Below are 17308 nucleotides of genomic sequence, written 5' to 3'. Positions count from 1 at the left end.
GATTTTCACTTAAAAACTGGCGATCTAGTTTTAATTTTAGATAATCAAACACCACGAAATACTTGGAAAAAAGGCGTAATTGTAAAAACTTTCCTAGGAAAAGATAAGGAGGTTCGTGTGGCAGAAGTCAAAACTGCTAACGGACTTTTTACTCGACCAACGCGTAAACTGATAAATTCGGTGAATCATTATAATGCGACTTTTTTTTAAGAGGGGAGAATGTTACCGACGTATATTTGTAAATATTACCTTCTTTCTTTGTTAACTCTGCACTGTTCGTTTTTCAATATTAAAACGTATTTATTTTGCCTTTTAATTGCTAGTGTTCTATTTTCACCGGTCAAAGGGCATACAGGACCTCGAGACCTAGGCTACGTGCACGAATACGGATGCCGTATTTGGGGCCGTTTTACCTCTCTTCGGTGATTTGAATCACTATGAAGAGCCACGACATAATGATAGTCATTATGGGCGTTTTGACATTTGAAAATAGAATAAGTAGTTGCATAGTTATGCCGTTGCCAGGCAACCTTTATTTTGTTATTTTGTCGCATGACTTCAGATCACAACACAGAGCAGAGCGCTTTGGTTCTCCTGTTTTTTTTGTGCTTTTGAAATCTTCTACTTAAACAAGAATATACTCTTTTGAAATTAAATCGACGTTTCCTTATTTTCAAAATCAAGAAACACGAAACAAGGTCTTTGAGATTTGTCTCAGCGATGGTTATACATTTTAATTAAGGAGCTACCTACTTCTCGACTTTTTTAAAATGACATTCTTTACCAGTATTACTGCTAACTATATTACAGTACAGATTAATGCACACAACTGTTAGTGTATTTACCTCAAAGTAGGATGCCACTGAGGAACAGTGATGTTCAGTGCAGAATTGACACCAAGTTTTGCCATCCTAAAAATCCTTATTTCACTCCCAGTAACTTTCGTTTAACACGCATACAAGTATGACTTACTTAATACATTGTTGGAAACCACAACTTTGTATTACAAGAAATATAGTAGCCAAACTATAAAGAGACAAAATGGTTAACATACGTGATAATACGCTAACTACAAATGAGTACCTACTTGTTAAGAATTCAATATAAATATCACAAGCCAAGTCTAGTGGACTAGAGTAAAAATATCAGCCAGCCGTTACCACATCGAAGGGTTGTATCATTGTGCTTTGTCCGCAGCTACCACTGCTATGTGCTTAAGATTAAAAATGCACCTGAAGATTAAAACAGTTCTGTTATTTTTTCATATTAACATAAAACACTTTGAAATATGTGTTTTTTGATGTACCATACAAATAATATTATCAACGGTAAAGCTTTGAATATAGATACTGTAGAATTAATTTAAAAATTTTTTTGGACCTAAGCTACTTTTTATCTCACCTGAGGTAATGGTCGTAAACTATGCGAATATTTTTATTGAAATAATTATGTAACAGACTTGATTGATCAGAGGCAAAATTAGAACTGAATAATGTACTTGTGAAATTAAATCATTTAAAATTATGTATGTATATGGTTTATCTTCAATATTTTAACTAAATTTCGTATTATAACACCCTTTATTATTCGTATAAATAAATTCAAGAATTTTTCAAAGTATCCACAGTTTTAAAGTTAAGTCGCACGTTACAAGTTACCTGACGACCCAAAGCAAGTTAATATGGCGAATGCATAAATAATTTTAAATATCAACGTACTATTTTCTGCGATCAGAGAGATTACATTATCAGAAATGTACAAATAATGTGTGGCATATCTGACAAAAATGATAAAATATAACATAATACTCGCTGCACTTTTCTGATTTTTATTTATGCTTAAACCTTTAATGTTACAATTAACTGATGCATGATTCAATATTAAAAAATTTTATGATTCAGAGTGTAAAACTGTACCATGAAAATTCACAAAACATCGTGGCGTGTACGACAAATTCTTAAAAAATCAATATTCTGATTTCAACAAAATTTCAAATGAAAATATAGATAGAAAAAATTAGATATTTTTAAGTAAAACTATATTGCACAAATTTTTATTTTAAACTTCAGTTTGCTATACAATTGTTCATAAGTCTAGGAATAGTAAAACAAAATTGGAATTATAAAGTTGTAGTTTTTTTTAAAACTCTACAAACTTTTATTTAATATGCTGCTGGTGACATTTTGTCTTATTTCAATGTAGTCTAAGAAATGAAATGTTAAAATTAACTGCGGATCAGATACCATTTTTCTTGAAAGTGGCATTCCACCTTATTGACGATATCATTTTAGTTTATTACAGAATTTTTATACAGTTTTTTAAAAGTAACTCTTAAAAACATACATGTAAGATTTTGTCATAAACAATTATCAAACTTCCTCGGAGTGTCGACTAAAAGCCTGTCATTATTGTTCAAACACAAGTATTTAGGGTTTTTAAGCTGCAGCAAATAAGTTTCATAGTTCTGTTGAAGCAGGGCAAGTGCTACCTTATCTGGTGAAGACATATTTGTCAAATAATCATTTTCCCTTTTTAAGTACGCTTCCTTAATAATGTTCTCATACTCTTGGTACACTTTCTCGAAGTGCATTCTCGTACTTTTATCTAAGGGCTTACCATTAGTTTTTGATAGTTTTGTGAATAATAATCTCAAAGTTGGCTCGTCCTCCCAGCAGTTGAGCATAATATTGTAACTGAGAAATATATAAATGAAACGAAATCAATAATGTAAAAGATAAACTATTTACATAAAAAAGAGCTTTTTTTTCACTAACAGATATTTTGTTGCGTATCTAGGTTGGCCAATCCTGTATCCGTCAATGAGTTTTTGATATACTACTAAGGCTTGCATGCCTGGGTATGGTGTCTCTGCAAGAGTAAAAAACTCCCAGATCACAATACCAAATGACCAAATGTCGGATTTAGTCGAAAATACTCCGTCCCTGAGGGATTCGATGGCCATTCACTTATACGGCAAATTTACATCGTGTAGCCTCGTATAATTGATGTCTTTGTACAACGTCTGGGCCAAACCAAAGTCACAAATCTTAACGATGTTATTAGTAGATAGCAAAACATTTCTGGCAGCCAAATCACAATGTAAATCCTGTACACTTAAAAACACCAGTAAAATAGTAGACAAAGTATGTACGAGTAGTAGTTTTGTATACATATTCTTACGTTTCTCCTCGATAGATATTTTATGCCATGAGCTACCTGATAAGCCCAAGAGAGGAGGTCATGGGAGCAGATGCATTCAGCATTCCAGTTTTGATAATTGCCTTCGTAGTTAGAACGCCAACTTGGTTGTAATACATCACAGTAAGAGGCACTATGGAACTCATTAGAATTGTTGGAGTTCTGAGCCTTGGTAAAAGAAAAGTTTGCATCACTGTTGCTGAATGCCATTTTTAGATGACTGTATGATTCTAAATCCACGTTTTTTGCTCTAGTTATTGAAAAAAGTAAATATATATATATATATATGGTTCATTCAGTCATCATCTGTGTAGTAAAAAACCTTACAGTTCACAATTATTTTTCTTTGAGAATTTGATTTTCTAATAATTGACATTAACAAATAGCTCTAATCTACAACAATTACTAAATCAAAAATAAGTAGGGAAAGACACACTTTCAAGTTTATTAAAGTACAAAGAAATAAACAAAATATATTTGTCAGTGCCATACTTTTTCATATAGTACAAAAAGTATAATTTAATTAACTATTATTTATTTGTTAAAAATTCTAATTGAAGCATTAAAAAACTTTGATAATGTCATCGCAGTGCTTGTATATAGCCACTCAAAAAAATTAATGAATTTTATCATACCAACTCGAAATGTCATTTTCATAGAGCAAAGTCAAAATACGTTTTAACGATGCTTAATTTTTAGAAAAATCTGAAAGGTGCATGCTCATATTCCTCCTGATTTTCATGTATCAAGATCATGACTTCTGGAGGATGCAACTTAAAACACTTAGAAAACATTTTAAAAATTTAAAATTGTACTTCTCAAAACAAAATATAATACTGCTTTTACTTTTTACGCATAACTTCCATTGATCATGCAATTTATTGCATCATGATGAAAAAAATTGCGCATGTTTGACGACAAAAATTGTGCCATCATACAGCCTGTAATTTTATTATGAGTTCGAATTTCAATTAAAGGAATACGAACATAAAATAAGTACCTTGTGAATTTTTAAAAGTGTCAACTACTATTTTAAAAAATGCCATAAGAAATACAACGTTTTGCAATATTTTTTGTACAGGTACCGAGAAGATTTACTACGTTCAAATGTTGCCCCAGATTCATCATAATTTTAAGTTCTCTTACAAGAGCACGAATATAAACTGATTTAGCATTTTCGTGAACCATTTTTACAGCCTTACTCGCAACAGGCTCCGTGGCACATATTCCAGAAGCTTCTGCTTTTACTACAACCCCAAAAGCTCCACTTCCCAGCTGTTCACCTGTAATCTCAAATCCCCATAAAAACCACCTTATAACAAAAGTGAAAGGTTAGGCAAGTTTGATGTGTTAAAATTAGATACATATACTACTTTTTTTAGTCGTGAAATAAATTTATTCACTTTCCATTAAGAAAAATTAAAATAAAAAAAAGTGTTCATGATTTAATTTTTTGGTATATCATGCCTTTATTATGGAATCTATTTGTCATTTCTTCTCCAAACAATATTGGTACGAAAAAGTTAAGATATATTTTTATCAATTTTACTTTTTTTATTATGCAGAAGCGATAATCTATCATACCTATGCTGTTAAAATTCTTTTTTAAGTTGACATGTTCACGTACTTATGATTTGTATCTAAATATTCTACTACATATATTTTTGCAATAAATTATTGGCTTTAAAAAGTAACAAAATTAGTTCAAATATTAAAAGTCTTATGTTTCTAGGTAGCATTATTTTTAAAAAAATATTTAGAATATTTTACATAAAATTGGGCAACGAATTTAATTTAATTTGCACAAGTATGTTTAATATTTAAACTCTTACGTTTTATAATTTATAGACTTGCAAAGTGATGAGATCTGTTTTAAATTGACAAGTTTTTATGTTTTAGTGTGGCATAACATTTAAAAGTATATTGGCAAAATTTTATACTCGTTTGTGCGAGTATAATACTATTTTATCAAATGAAAATTTTACATCATTATTGGAAATCGTTTTGTGTGTATAATTTATGTTGTGTTTGAAATATCACAATTAAATATTTATTACCTAGTGGATTATTGAAAAAATATTAAGCACTATATACTTAAATTGCAGACAATCATTACATGAAATAAACCAAAGGATATGCAGTAACATTATTATATAATTACTACATAACTTGCCAGGCCCTTTTTTTTAGTATTTTTTATAAATTTTACAAATAATATGTTGAGTCATACTCTTTTTTTATAAAAATCGTGATGTGTCATATAAACATGATACATAGAGTCTTGTTTTTAATAAAGCTAAATCTGTTACATATATGTTACTTGAAATTTTGGTTTTACCTTGAAAGTCATTGTGCTGATGGATTCTTACTTTATACAACGACAATTACAATAATTTTTCTTTTTCTCTGTCCTTCTAAATTCACTTACTCGTTTTTGATAATTAGTTTAAATTAATATGTTTTTAATCTCATGGTTTAAGCAAATGGAACAATTAAAATCCAGAAATATCCTAAATTATATTTATCTCTTGTAAGTATTCATAAAGAACGTGTAATTAAAAAAACATTTTCGTTGTTGCTATAAAAAAAAAAAAATTTACTGATAGTTATGGAACTAACATTGATTTAAACATTATATCGAATTTTTATATCTCAATAAATTGAAAATATTAAGTATCCTACATTCCACGCCCCTAAGTATATTGTACAGAGTTGCAAGATTATTACAAAACAGTTTACAAAAAAACAGTTCGTAATTGATATTTTTTCTTCAAATATAAGTTCCGTTGGACTTACTTCGTTAGACTTATATTTACGGGCCATAGATAACTAAAAAAAAGGGCCTGGCAAGTTATGTAGTAATTATATAATAATGTTACTGCATATCCTTTAGTTTATTTCATGTAATGATTGTCTGTAATTTTAGTATATAGTGCTTAATATTTTTTCAATAATCCACTAGGTAATAAATATTAAATTGTGATATTTCAAACACAACGTAAATTATACACACAAAACGATTTCCAATAATGATGTAAAATCTTCATTTGATAAAATAGTATTATACTCGCACAAACGAGTATAAAATTTTGCCAATATACTTTTAAATGTTATGCCACACTAAAACATAAAAACTTGTCAATTTAAAACAGATCTCATCACTTTGCAAGTCTATAAATTATAAAACGTAAGAATTTAAATATTAAACATACTTGTGCAAATTTGTTAGAATAAGAGTTTGTATAAAGCGCCATCTCTGCTATTATATATGTACTGTGCATACGCGAGCCCCGATGCTGCGCATCAGGCCAGTTCAGTTGATCGCTAGTCTCTAGCCAGTAAAGACTTAATTGTAACAACAGCTTGTAAAGACGGTATAACGACAGTTTATTCTAAATAATAATAATTCTGATTTCGTTACAAAGTGTTTAGTGCTTTTCTCTTCTTGTTATCCTTCCTGGCTTATTTCCCGAATCCTGAAGGCCTCGCGCAGTGGATTATAAACTCAATAGGTTATGGGCCCAGGCACGCTTCCACTGCGCGGGGCTTTTCTTTGTGATAAGGGACTTGCGCCGGGATTGACGCGTTTTTCTCTTTTCCATCTAGCAACTACTAACATGAGTGAAAGTGAAGAAAGCAACGTGCCAGTAAATGAGATTGGGTTCGAGGCAGAAGTGCCAGTAAATGAGATTGGGCTCGAAGCAGAAGTGCCAGTAAATAAGATCGGGGTCGAGGTAGAGGTGCGAGTGAACGACGGCGAGACGTCGGCCAACGACAGCGAGGTGGCCCCACCTGGGTTAGAAGGTGCGGCGGAAGGCGTGGAGGAGGCACGAGCTGTGTCACCGGAGACGAGGATACAAGGACAGGAGGGAAGAGGAAGGATCATGAAGGACGCAGCTTGCCAAGGTATTAGTGAGTCCTGTATTGTAATTGTGTTAAGGGGGCAGTCATTTTTCGTGCTTAAAATTCGTTGCCTATTGGCTGGGCCTAGCCCTGGAAGAGGAGGTGAGCGGGCGCACGGACGGATTGGCGGCGCTGTCCGTGGTTGCTGTCGCGGGCGGCCGAGGCGCCGGGTTGGGGCTGGGGACGCCTGGTCACACCTGTGTGCCAGAACGCCGTCACCGCGGCGCAATCATGGCGGTCGGCTCGTTTCTTTCCTCTCTGTAGTCCCGTAGTGCGCGCGCATGTGTTGTGTTCACATATGTGTGTGCATGTACGAGCAGCTCATGCGCCATCTTTTCTTCCTTTAATTATATCCCGGCGTGCCGGACTGTATGTGTTCTACGGTTTACGTGTGCGTGGGGAAGGGGCGGCCCAACCTGCCTGCTCTTCGCGCGCAAAGTGGTAACGTGTGCAGTGTGCATGAACAACTGTGTCTCGTTGTTTACGCACGCTTGTACATTTCTAGTTGTATCCCTTCTTGGAAATAAACAGGTAAACTTACGTAATGACGACTTTATTTTAGATGAAGATGTGATCGACGCGTATATGCGACTTTTCCAACTCGGTGTGGATATTTGCGGAGAAGATCTCGTAAGAGATTTATCTGTGAGATTAGAAGACGGATTAATTCTATTCGCAAATAAGAAAGAATCGATCGCAGCCATCTCAAAGGGTAACTTTAAGCCCTCAGAGTTTGACAAAATATCGCGAACAATTAGAAACTCTGGCGGCGTTGTATCCCTGTCTGCAAAAAGGACTGAAAATTCGCAAGTCCCAAAATTTTTGGACGCACTTGATTTCTCGCCCGGGTATTCAAAGAAAGCACTGTTTAAAACAACGGAACTGCAAAAGACTGAACTTCTGACTGATAAAAGGACGGACGATGAGAGTTTTGACGAAATGCATTTCGGAAATTATCGTGACAGAGTTCCAAAAGAGAAATCAACGAGTTCAACAATCTCGGGAAAGCCGAAAATAATAAAGAATGAAAACGTTAATTTTAAATACGACAGAGAAAAAGATAAACTGGTCACTCAAAGACAAGTTATCAATAACTACTCAAGACAGGCAATTGATAAAAATGAACTTTTAGTTAGAAGGAGTGCGGCCGCGGAAGAAAGGGACAGCCTGAGACGTCGGATTGGCTGGCTTGAAGAACGGCAGAGGGCGGAGCACCAGAGTGCTGTACAGACCACGACTGAGGCCGTTGCCCGTATAAGGGCCTTAGAAGAGGCAGTGGCGACAATGTCCAGGTTGTCCGAACGACTGGAACACTTTATGACAGCTCAAGAGATAGGTCAATCAAATTTTGGAGTAGACGCGTTAAACTCTACTGCAATACCTTCACCAAATCAAAATCGTAAACACAAAATTGATCCACTCTCGGAAAGAACCCTAAATCGAGGACTGCATGACAGAACGACTGATCTTGATCGGAGTGAAAGGTTCCAACTCGAACTGTTAAACAAGGACTCACCGTCCCGTTATGATTATAAATTAACCCCTAAAACAAAGATAGAATTGTTTCTCGATAAATTATTTTCAGAATTAAAAATTAAAAAACTACTGTACGTCTTGGATGATACCGTTGAGCTTCCCACATTTCTGTCTGCCAAAGAATTAGATGATCACAAAGAAAGGGTACGACATGTTATAATCAATCACATTGATGACTTTTACCATCTAAAAACTGCTTATTATTCCGATCCCAAAGAACTGCTAAATAAAAATGAAAGTAAAACAAAAAGACAGAGTGGAAACACAAAAGACAAGAAAGGTAAGACTGTTTTTAAGCAAAGCGACATTGCCTCTTCGCTGTTTTCAAGTTCTGCAAATAAATTAAAGACCGACAACTACAATCTAGTTAAATTCATCGCTGACTCAGGAGCGACCGACCACTTGGTAAACTCTCGGCTAGTATTTAAGAGCTTAAATTGTAATAAAACAAGCAAAATTAAGTGCGCGAATAGTAATCCTCTGGCAGACTTGAAAACGGAGGGAGAAGGCACCATCGTCAGTAAAAATAATAACCATGATCTGACACTAAATAATGTGATCTGCTCTGAATCCTTGTCGGAAAACTTACTTTCTTTGAGAAAATTTGTGGATTCAGGCCTGGCCATATATCTCGATAATAACAAATTTGACAGGAAATATGCATATCTAGTGATGAATGGCTCGGGTGAATCTCGGTATAATACACGAAGCAAAGCTATAACAAAAGACAGTGAACAAGACAGAGACTTAAGTAAAAATGTCGAGCAAGAGGAAGCTATTGGAAATCCGTTGGCACTACATCCCATAGGATCTTGCTTTGATAACTCAGTCAATGACCGTAAGCTTCTGAATCCTAATAAAATAAGCGTGTACAATACACCCATTGATGACAGCTATAGAACTCTTGAAAAAACAAGCCCCATCAACGAGGCCATCCTATGGCACGTGAGATTAGGGCATGCTTGCCTCGCTTATCTAAAGGCATCTCAGAAGAAATTTCCAAATTGCAAAGATCTGAAGAAAGTTATATTTGATGACAGTATAGCTAATTGTGATGTATGCTCCAAGGCAAAATTCAACAAACTTCCGGCTAAGACAGTTAGAGTGAGATCCACCGCTCCCCTCCAAATTATTCATTCGGATACCATGGGTCCCATAAGTCCAACTTCATACCCCAAACGCTACAAGTTTGTGTCAGTGTTTGTGGATGATTACTCAAGAATGGCCATGGCATATCCAATGAAAGCTAAAAGTGATACAGGGATTTGCCTGGAAAATTTTGTCCGGAGCGCCAGAAACATCTTGGGGTATGACGCCAAGTTCTGCTATCTTAGGTCTGACCAAGGTACGGAATTCACTGGTGGCCATACCCGAGAGGTCTTAAAGGAACTGGGGGCCGAACTGCAGCTAGCCAGTCCGGATACACCGGAGCACAACGGGACGGCAGAACGATTTAACCAAACAATCGCAAAGAAGACAAGAGTCTACATGTTCGACTCCGGTCTCCCAGAGAACATGTGGGACTTGGCTCTGAGTGCAGCAGTTTATGCTTACAACCGAACACCTCACAGGTCGAATGGAATGGAAATTCCGTTGGTAAAATTTGCGCCGCATAAGAATCTCAATATCGAACAACTGAAACGGTTTGGGTGCTTGGGATACATGAAGATTCAAAGAAATTCCGGCCCGAAGTTCAGTCCGTTAGCTCAACGAATTGTTCTAGTGGGATACACAATCACAGGATTTATCCTGATGAAACCTGAAGACGGAAAATTTTATGAAAGCAAAGATGTGAGATTCAATGAACGACTGGTATACAAAGACAGATACCTGAAAAACGATATAGTGAATTGGGAATTAGTTACAACGACAGTTGATAACGACTGCTGGCTCCTGAAGTTCGACGAAAAGACGGAAGAAAGTACAAAAACGAAGGGAGAAATCGTCAAACGAAAGATAGGACGACCGCCGAAAACATCTGGTTCAGGAAATACGGAAGAGCTCTTACCAGCGAAACGACAGAAGCTAATATATGACACTAGTTTCACAGGACTGCAGGTGCCCCATGATTCAAATAATCAAATCAGATTTGGACAGGAAAATTTTAACGAAGAAGACTGCTCTGTGGATCAAAATCAGGATGAAGTATATCATGCATTGTTAGCAGAAATTTACAAAGATCCAACCAACTACCAAGATGCTCTGAAGAGCAAAAACAGCACAGAATGGCGAAAAGCAATAGAAGAGGAACTGAAGTCGATGAATGACAACTTTGTTTGGAAAATTGTAAATAAACCAATGAGTGATAGCAAAGGCAGAAAACCAAATATAATTGACTCCCGGTGGGTCCTGAAAAGGAAAGAAGACAACTCTGGAAACATAAAATATAGAGCCAGGTTAGTGATCCGTGGATTTAAAGACAGAAACCAATATGATCTGATGGAAACTTATGCTCCAGTCTCAAGACTAGCAGTGATTCGAGTCTTACTGGCAGTGATAAACAAATATAACTTGGAAACACGACAGCTTGATGTAAAGACTGCCTTCTTGAATGGTACATTGAATGATGATATATACATGAAAATACCTGATGGTGTTCCGTGTGCCCAAGAGTTGAGAAAAACCAAAGTGTGCAAGTTGGAAAGATCCCTGTACGGTCTTAAAATTAGTCCCAAACGCTGGTATGAGAGGTTTTCAGAGACTGCTACAAAAATAGGACTCCAGGAACACCCAAGTGAACCCTGTCTTTTCATATGGAGATGTGAAAGCAAATTTCTATTTTTGATTTTGTATGTGGATGATATGCTGATGGCAAGCAACGATGTCGATAAACTTACAGAAGTGAGTGATAAGCTTAAAGCCGAATTCGAAATGACAGATCTAGAAGAAGCAAATAATTTCCTGGGAATACAAATCGACAGAGACAGAAGAAATCAAATCATTCGTTTAACACAGGACAAATATACGAACAAAATACTGCAGAGGTTTGGTTTTGACAATGCACGACAGTGCAGGACACCTATGGTGACGAGACAAGTCATAAATCAGCAACGAAGAGACAGAGAAGAATCTGGAAACGAAGAAGAGCAAAGTGTGAATAGGCCAGAAGATTTCCCATATCGAGAAGCAGTCGGCAGTTTGCTGTACTTAGCAAACACTGTTCGACCTGATATATCTTATGCAGTGAACGTATTAAGTAGACATCAGATCAATCCCACAGAAGAAGATAGACAAATGGTCAAGAGAGTTTTCCGTTACCTCAATGGAACTAGAAAGAAAGGACTGACTTTTAAAGGAAGCACAGAAATCATGACGGCTTATTCGGACGCAAGTTTCGCAGACTGCAAAGATTCGCATACGACGAGTGGATACGTCATAAAACTATTTGGCGACTCTGTATCTTGGAGAACGCATAAACAAACTTACGTCTCGTTGTCAACCTGCCAAGCTGAATATATAGCTATGAGTGAGGCATGTCAAGAACTCATGGCTCTAAGAAACACCTTAACAGCAGTGCTAAATATCTCACTCTATCCTATGACTGTGTGGTGTGACAATAAAGCAGCCGAAGCCAGCGCCAAGTCTTATGGAGGAACTAAACTCAGACACATGTCATCAGTGCGAGAACATTATGTAAAAGAATGTGCTAAATATGGGTTCATAGAAATCAAGTGGATTGCCTCTAAAGAACAGATTGCCGACATTTTTACTAAAGCTTTACCGATTGAATTGCATGAGAAAATGACTGCAAAATTACTAAATGACTGTTAGAACTACATGACAGTGAATCTCGTTCAATCAAAAGAATCTAATCCTTATGGTTTGAATTCTGTTTTAGGTAACAACAATCAGTGAGCAGACTTCAAAGACCCGAAAAACAGCGAGATTAAGGCTGACCCATTAATACATTTTATTTATTACTTTTATATTACTTATTTCTTATAACCGTTCAGAGATAGGCGCTCCATTAAACTGAAGGGAGTGTTAGAATAAGAGTTTGTATAAAGCGCCATCTCTGCTATTATATATGTACTGTGCATACGCGAGCCCCGATGCTGCGCATCAGGCCAGTTCAGTTGATCGCTAGTCTCTAGCCAGTAAAGACTTAATTGTAACAACAGCTTGTAAAGACGGTATAACGACAGTTTATTCTAAATAATAATAATTCTGATTTCTCTACAAAGTGTTTAGTGCTTTTCCCTTCTTGTTATCCTTCCTGGCTTATTTCCCGAATCCTGAAGGCCTCGCGCAGTGGATTATAAACTCAATAAAATTAAATTAAATTCGTTGCCCAATTTTATGTAAAATATTCTAAATATTTTTTTAAAAATAATGCTACCTAGAAACATAAGACTTTTAATTTTTGAACTAATTTTGTTACTTTTTAAAGCCAATAATTTATTGCAAAAATATATGTAGTAGAATATTTAGATACAAATCATAAGTACGTGAACATGTCAACTTAAAAAAGAATTTTAACAGCATAGGTATGATAGATTATCGCTTCTGCATAATAAAAAAAGTAAAATTGATAAAAATATATCTTAGTTCTCGATTTCATACCAATTTCCGATATTATAATCTATAATCTCCTGCAATGTACATGATCGTAAATGTTGTAGAACTAAAAGCTGCAGTACATAATTAGATGTATCTTCTTGCATTCGATTATTACAGTTATGGACAGGACATCTTATAATTTCGGTAACCTCATGTTTAAGAGCATTTTGTAATATAAGTGATTGACTAAAAAGTTGTTTTATAAACTCTGTCGCATCTTGTTGTACCCGTAATGTAAAATGCTTGCCAGCGAACATTCTCAATGATAAAATATCAACATTATTTTTTGAAATATATTGTTTAAAAACCGTTTTCGCAATATCGTTATGACTATGCTCTAATAAGATCCTTCTTACTGTAGCTGAATGAAATAAGCTTTGTAAACTAACATTAGCATAACATGAAACAGAATCTGTGTTTGGTAACCCATATATATTCCAACTACTCTCAAACATAGAATTAATGTTATTTTTTGAATCTGCTGTAATTTTATTTTTATCTACAGCCCATTTGTTATCGTAAACTTTTAAGTTCTTAATTTTTCTGCGATCTGGAGGGATGGCAAAACTGTTAAGATCTGGGCGATATTTTGTTCGCAACCTATTGTATTCAAGTATAGCTGATACATTTGCAACACAACATGAAGGATCAAAATTTATGAGGTGCAAACCGTTTAGTGTAGTAATTCGAGATGTTGCAACGTACATTTGTCCATCACTAAAAATACTATTACCTGCTTCCACTACAGCATGTTTTAAACTGAAGCCTTAACTTTTATGAATAGTTATATCGTAACTATTACAAATTGGGAATTGCTGCCATGTTATGGATATTTTGTCCATAACAATAAATTTATATTCCATTCGAGTTATGTCGTATTCTTTACCAGATTCTAATAAAATACGTACACTGATAATGTCGTGCGATCTATCTTTGAGTATAGAAACAACTGAACCAATAGTGACATTAACTAAGCCTACATTAACATCGATGTTTCTCCGTATCATTATTTTAGAACCAATTTTAATTGTGATAGTACGATCTACACCGCACAAGTTATCAACATCTTCATTTAAAATTTTTACTATCTTTTTCTGCAACTGTTTTGGACATTGAAACGTGTCATTAGCAATAAGGTGTATTTCCTCGGAATTAATTGTCAGCATCATGGCTTTATTTAGGATATCACACATTTTTCTAGTGGGTAATAAACAAACTGTATCGACAGGTAATTTGTGTAAGAAATTACACAATTCTTGGACATTATTCGAATAATCATTGTTGGTTAGTTTCAATCCTCTTTTTTGTATAATTTCTGCATCAGAATTTGTCATAAAACCTAACCGAATACGGGATAAGATTTCAGAATACAATTTATCATTTTTTTGACGCATATTTATTGTTAATTCATCGTAGTCAAATAATTCCCATAAATTAAATGAACACATAGATTTAATGTACTTATCGATTTGCTTTTTATTCATTTCAACAAACACAAAATCTTCACGAACTGGAGGGAGCTGAAGTAAATCTCCGAATACAAGTACATTTATTTTCCCAAACCATCCGTCTTCAATGTCAGATGTGTCAAATATTTCTGTCAATCGCAAATGAATGTACATAAAAGTAACATTGAAAACCATTGATATTTCATCAATTATGATTAGATCAACATTTTCCAAAGTTTGTCTAATTTGTTTTATTGCAGCCTTGGATAACTGTTTAAATTCCGCAGTACCACCATGTTCTACCGGGAGTTGCAGTAGTCTATGAATTGTAAGTCCTTTAATATTATACGCCGCGATTCCGGTAGGAGCTGTACGGCTGTATCTTTGCCACGGCATAATTTATTCCAGGTAACTAGATTTTCAATAACAAAACTTTTTCCTGTACCCCCAGGACCACTCACAAACATTCGCAAAACTTTATCGTTAAATTCAAGAGTAGAAGTAATTTTGTTGAAGACTCTTAGCTGGTCTGCGTTAAACTTTCTAATTGAATTTTGTAACTCTTCATAATTAGTAACTGCAATATTACCAACTGCTACAAAATCATTCATAGCGTTTTCCACTTCAATAGGTACACACCCTTCTGGAATGTCAACAGAATCTGTTGACGGATCTGCTTCACTATTTTCTATTTGATTTTGAACTAACTTATTCATGTTATCCATAGCCTCTTGTATGGTTGCACATTTATCATGATATTTCATAGCTTTTGATAAGGAGTCTTGTTTTTTTGTGAATGCTTGTATGTAAGATTCTTCAGAATTTTTTAATTCATCTGTATCTCTCCACGGTTGAAACAATAATAAGAGTGAGAAGTAGTACTTCTCTGGTTCATTTACAGGATTAAACTGATAGTGATTTATCAAATAAGCTTTTTTGCGTTTTTTGCAGTATAAATCATCTGACAATTTATAATATTCAATTTTGAGTTTTGGTTTTTCTTTCGATATATCAAAGTGCCTGGCAAAGTCATACAAACATAGAGATTCCAATTCCTTAGGTCTATTGATATAATGATTGTTAATTAATGATTCATAAAATATATCGGTTGACTCTTCTGGAAGATTTTTAATTACATTAAATGGTTTTATTTTTCGATTGCGTATCATATTAACGTTTAACCATTTAATCAGTGTATCACGATCAGTAGCATGTAAAGAATGTCCTAAAAGTGTATCAGCTGCTTCAATTGCTTCACATTCTCTGTAATGCAAAGCACGCAAAGAAAATGACCAAAGCATACTGTATAATGACTTGTTTGATTTAATATCTGAAAAATCTAAGTTACTTTTTTCACCTTTCGTTCCGTATTTGCAAACATACTTGGTTAATAAATAAGACGATTCTCCAATAAACTGAGCATCGTTATTTCCTTCCCAAATTAATAGAAGAGCGAGCATATAGTCAGTAACGAATTGTTCATCTTCAGTACGTGGTAAATCATAAAATCTACTTTTATTTTTCAACTTATTTCTATTGGCAATAGCAACAGATACGTCTCTTAAAATAAGTTTATCAGTTACTGGCAGCGGAAATCCAAACCAACAGGCACTTTTGAATGCAGTTTTCGTTTTTTTTTGCGCATACAGTAACTATTGTGTTTATGTTTCTGATACGCGAGGACACGTCGATGAAGTTCTGGTGAAAGAATTTTATCGGGCGTATGACATGTAATATATTTCAGAATAAAATCTTGTACCTCTTCATTAGAATTTTTACCATAAATTGGAGCATCTTTAATCCAAAACAAACAGTGATAGTGAGGTAAACCTCTACCTTGATATTCCCGTACATAATAATAGTGAGTAATTTTACCTATAGGGTTTAACGATAATGTTATACAAGCCAGCACAGTTTTAAACTTATTTTCAAAATATCTTGCTGTTGACACAGGATCAGCTGCTATCAATAGACTGATTGATCGGTTATCGTTCCACTCATTTACTTTATTTATGTATTCTGCCAATTCCGACCACATCCATTCTCCAGGACTTAAGGTCACAAAAAAAGTGGCAGGTCCGTACTCACGCATCATACAATGTAAATCATTACAAACTTTTTTCCAATAAGGTTCAGTACCAGGCAAACGATAAAATATTGTGTCAAGATTAGCATCAATTTTTTTATCGTTCAACATTTGTAAAAAATCTTTTGCAGAGTGATTGTAACGTGGATCGACTATATTAAGAGTATGAAATATTCCAGCTTTTATCTGTCTCATAGTATTATTAAATAGTGAATGAAAAAGATATTGATGGTTTAATCTAAATTGTGAATGTTTAGATGATAATCGACTTTTGATGTAATCAAAATCTCTCAATTTTTGATTTCTTTCAGTATATTGATCCCATTGCCCGTATGGATATAAATCTGGAAAACATTTCAAGTCTAAATCTTAAGCCCTGTTATCCAACGCAGTTGCATTAACCTGCAACATTTGATATAAAGTAGCGTCAGATTCATTTTTCTTTTTATCATGTAAAGGATATATTGTATAGTGTTCATAGTATGGATCAGACTGAGATTTTTGAGTTAGCAGTGGTTACATTTTTGTATCAAAATTTTGATTATCCTTAACTGAATTATCAGAGGTTTCTCCGCAC

Source organism: Copidosoma floridanum, unplaced genomic scaffold, assembly GCF_036245765.1.
Source record: "Copidosoma floridanum isolate Cflo_tuat_1 unplaced genomic scaffold, Cflo_Japanese_pri ptg000021l, whole genome shotgun sequence".
Lineage (NCBI taxonomy): Eukaryota > Metazoa > Arthropoda > Insecta > Hymenoptera > Encyrtidae > Copidosoma > Copidosoma floridanum.
Note: the sequence above shows the minus strand (reverse complement) of the source record.